The following is a 4,488-nucleotide window of genomic DNA, read 5'->3' on the forward strand; positions in this document are numbered from 1 at the left end:
GATAAACAAAAGCTTAATACCAAAATGATGTTCTTGAGAATACCCAACACAAGATTATCACAAAGTTACAAAAAGTACAATGAGATGGTTAAGAAAYTAGATGATTTTTGTTGGTGAAGARAGTAGGTAGCAAGATGATCCCAATGCAAGTGAGAAAAGAGTAAAATAAGATTAAGTGAAAGTCTAAGTGAAAGTTAAGTATTGAATTACAAAGGTCAACACTCCTTTAAATAGGCTAAGAGAAGCTTCATGGTGGATGACAACTAATAAGACAAAAGATCCCTCTAAGCTGGGCTTTGACTAAGCCCAAGGGTGTTGACCAAGCCTTCTTCTTGAATTAGCCCATTAATCCACGGCCCAAGCAGTTTTCCAGCTCTCGGACAGGTCCTATAGGACCTTGCCACTCCTGGTCCTATAGGACTGCTGCAGGACCGGTCCCAAAAATGCTCAAAAACCTGCAAAAACARGGGATTAACATTAGATATATAATATAACTATTAACATATGAAAAAGATATAAAAAGACTCAATTAGGACACTAATGGGCAAATAAAACAACGGAAAATGGTTAAGAAAATGATGTAATAAGGTTAATAAATTAACACTTATCAGCATCCATCGCCCCGCACACACCCTACCAACCACCATGTCACTATTGTTTTCATCATAGTTATCACCCCGCCCCACCACCTCAACCACCACCTCCACCACTCCTGCCCCACCCCTGTTCCCTAGGTGGGGGTTGTTGGGGGCAGGCAGGGTGCGATGAGGCGGTAGAGGTGGGGCTAGAGTGGGGCAATGGGTGGGAGCTGTGATGACTATAGTGGTTAGAGTGGTTAGTTAGCAAATTAAGAATTTGTTCAATATGCCCTCTTTTGAAGTTCAATTCCTCTAACTCTTCAATGTTTTTGTACAAGTCAATTCTTTATTTTGAGATGAATTCATATTGAACTCTAAGAACTTCATTGTCAACTTTTATTTGTTCAAAATCCCTTTTTCAAATCAGTTATTTTTTTCAAATAGATTTGTTCTTTCAGTTTCTAGATCTTCATTTTGCTTTTCATTATGCAAATAATTCTTTTTGTAGCTCTCTTTTTCTTCTATGGATTTGTTGACCAAAATTCTTTCTCCTTTGAGTATGTTTTTAAGGTCCTCAAATTCAAAGTTCATTGATTCTAACTTAGTAAGCAGTTCAGAGTCAAGTATATTTATCTCCTCTAAGCAGATCCTGGAGTCCCTTCTTCTTTCAAATATGCCATGAAGCATGACCTTGCATAGTGAACAGTCTTTTCATCTGAAGAGGACCATTAAAACCAGTTCTCTTCTTCAGCCATAAGAACTTAGCCTTGCTCCTTCTTCTTTTCCAAGTGCAACTTCTTGGAGCAGTAGTCTGAGTCTCTAGACTTCTTGAACCTACACTTCCTAGCAAGATGTCCAACCTTTCCACAGTTGAAGCATCTAGGGGTGTACAAAAAACAGTCAACCCGCGATACCCGCCCAACCCAACCCAACCCGCTAATTAAACCCAACCTGCCTAACCGTCAAACCGCCCACCCGCCAATTAGGAGGGTTGAAATTGGGTTGAGCTACCCGCCAACCCGCCGCTAATATAATTTATATAAAATTATATATATATATATATATATATATATGTTTATTATGTATGGTGGAGGTTCAAACGAGAACCCGTGTGATTTACAAGAACGCGAGAACAACCCAATAACCTCAAACATTTTTTAATTAATAAATTAACTTATATTAAATATAAATTAATTAATAAGGGCAGTAATGTAATTAAGTAATTTTTRTAATTTTTATTTTATTTTAATTAATTATAATTATCCCTTTTTTATTCCTAGATTGATCACGTTCGTTTCCACTCTCTTCTCTTCCCTTGTGATAGTTATGTGATTGTGTAACCATAACCTATCGAAACCATGATCAATCGAGTGTAACCATAATCTATCGAAACCATGAGTAATCGTTGTGATAAATGTGTGATTGTCTAACCCTAACCGATCGAAACCATGATCAAATTCTTTCTCCTTTGTGTCTGTTCTTAAGGTCCTCAAATTCAAAGTTCATTGATTCTAACTTAGTAAGCAGTTCAGAGTCAAGTATATTTACCTCCTCTGAGCAGATCCTGGAGTCCCTTCTTCTTTCAAATATGCCATGAAGCATGACCTTGCATAGTGAACAGTCTATTCATCTAAAGAGGACTGTTAAAGTCGGTTCTCTTCTTCAGCCATAAGAACTTGGCCTTGTTCCTTCTTCTTTGCCAAGTGCAGCTTCTTGGAGTAGTAGTCTGAGTCTCTAGACTTCTTGAACCTACACTCCCTGGCAAGATGTCCAACCTTTCCACAGTTGAAGCATCTAGGGGCTTCACCTTCATCTTTCTTCTAACTCTCCTATCTTCTTTCACCTTTCTTATCAGATCCATGTTTCCTCTCACCACTTCCCTTCTTAAAGTAGTCACCAGATTTGGAGTGACTTCTTTTTGCAAACTTTTTGTTAAAGGCTTTATTGAACAGGGACAAATTTTCAGCCATCTTCTTCAAGTCTATGTCAAAGTCATCACCTTCAAAACTATATGAGGACCTACATCTGGGATTTCCATAAGCTTTGAGGCTATTTTGGAGTTTCTTGTACTTTCTCCCAGAGATGAGAGCCAAGGAATCATGAACCTTCTTTTTCTTAGACATCCTTTCAATGACTTTTTCTTCGTATTGATTAAGTATGCCAAGAATATCATGTATGCTTTTCTTCGCCAGATCTTTTTGTTAAAAGGTTATCAGCAAAAGTATCCCATTGTGGCCTTAGATTTTTCAAAAATTTGTTATTAATTTCAGAATTGATCTTTTGCACACCGTTTCTTCTCAAGTCATTGAGAATGTCATTGAATCTCCCATAATTTTCAGAGAGAGATTCAGATTTTCTAGCTCTAAAGCCCTTATAGGATCCTATGTATATATTTAACTTATTCTGCATAGTGTTTTTTCCTCCTTGAATCTGGGACTCAACTTCATCCCACATAGCCTTAGCAGAAGTAAGGTTGTCTACCCTGTTGAAGATCTCATTAGGTAGAGCCATTGTGAGAAGAGTGAGTTCCCTTCTATCAGTTTTTGCTCGTCTCTTCTCCTTTGAATTATACGTATTTGGATCCTTTCTTATCTTTGAAGCAGGGATGGCAGGAATGTTGTCTATTCTTGTAACAGCAGGAATTTCGATGAAGCGATCGATGGGCCCATTCAGAATTGAATTCATGAGTTCTTCATCGATATGATCCAGAAATTGGATCATACGAATCCACCATTGGTGATATTCTCCTGCGAAGAGTGCTGGAGTTTTGGTCTTTGACCCGATGCTAATGTACTCTTTAGAAATTATTGATAGTGAGATCGAAAACGACAGTATGGAATAGATTCGACAGTCGCAGGCTCTAATACCAATTGAAAGTGCTCATATATCAAGAATATTATGAACAATGTAAGAACAAAGAGTATTAGCAATCAAAGATTTTGATCTGTTATTGAATATGAATAATGCAGAGCAATCTGCTTAAAATGCTTGAATGAATATTGATAATCGAATACTTGAATATATTTATTGAAAATTAAACCTATCTATATAATGAATACGATAAGCTAAACAAAGAAACTGAATCCTAAAATCCAGGAAAGATAATTTCTATCGCTAATAACAAGATACAAGATCAGTATTAACCTATCGTTAAGAGTTAGAATAACTCTGAAGTCAAGGTTTTCAAACTTTCTTTCTTCAGACTTTGTCACTTAGCCGCTTGTGGAAGTTTGAAGTCGGGTCTTCTCTTGAGATAACTCAGAAGAATAACTCTTCAGACTTAGACTTGTACACCTTGAGAAGCTGTCTCATGAACTCTGAAGTCTTTGTTTCTAGAGATCTAAAGATAGTCCTTCAGAGTATTAACACTTAGCGTACAGAGGAGCTCTGGTTATGAACACTTACTGTATAGAGGCTCTGGTCTATACAACAAGAGTCTCTGGTCATCCAGATGGGCTTTGGTCGCTCTTCCAGACTTGGTCGATTTAGCATAGATCTCTAAATCTTCTTTTTAGATTTCTGAAGTCTATTGTGTAGACTTCTATACTTAGCAAATTTAGAAGTAATCTTCTTCATACCTTTCATACACACACACACACACATACACACACACACACACACACACACACATATATATATATATATAAGGAAAGGTTCATTTGAGAAATGATAAATATTTGAGAAGTAAAGAAGTGATCATAGCCCTTCATCTGCTCAACGTTTGCGGCTTTGACCGTGAAACACCAGATAGTTCTGTGCATGGGTATGCGGAAGATGGAGGGGTAGTTTCGTGATATGAATAAAAATAAAATTAGTCAGCGTCATATATCATAATTACTTAATATTAAAATATATAATTAATTATTTTATTAAAATCATTTACTACCATTTTCTTATCTATGAAACAAAG

Source organism: Cynara cardunculus (assembly GCF_001531365.2).
Source record: "Cynara cardunculus var. scolymus isolate 2C chromosome LG 7, CcrdV1, whole genome shotgun sequence".
NCBI lineage: Eukaryota > Viridiplantae > Streptophyta > Magnoliopsida > Asterales > Asteraceae > Cynara > Cynara cardunculus.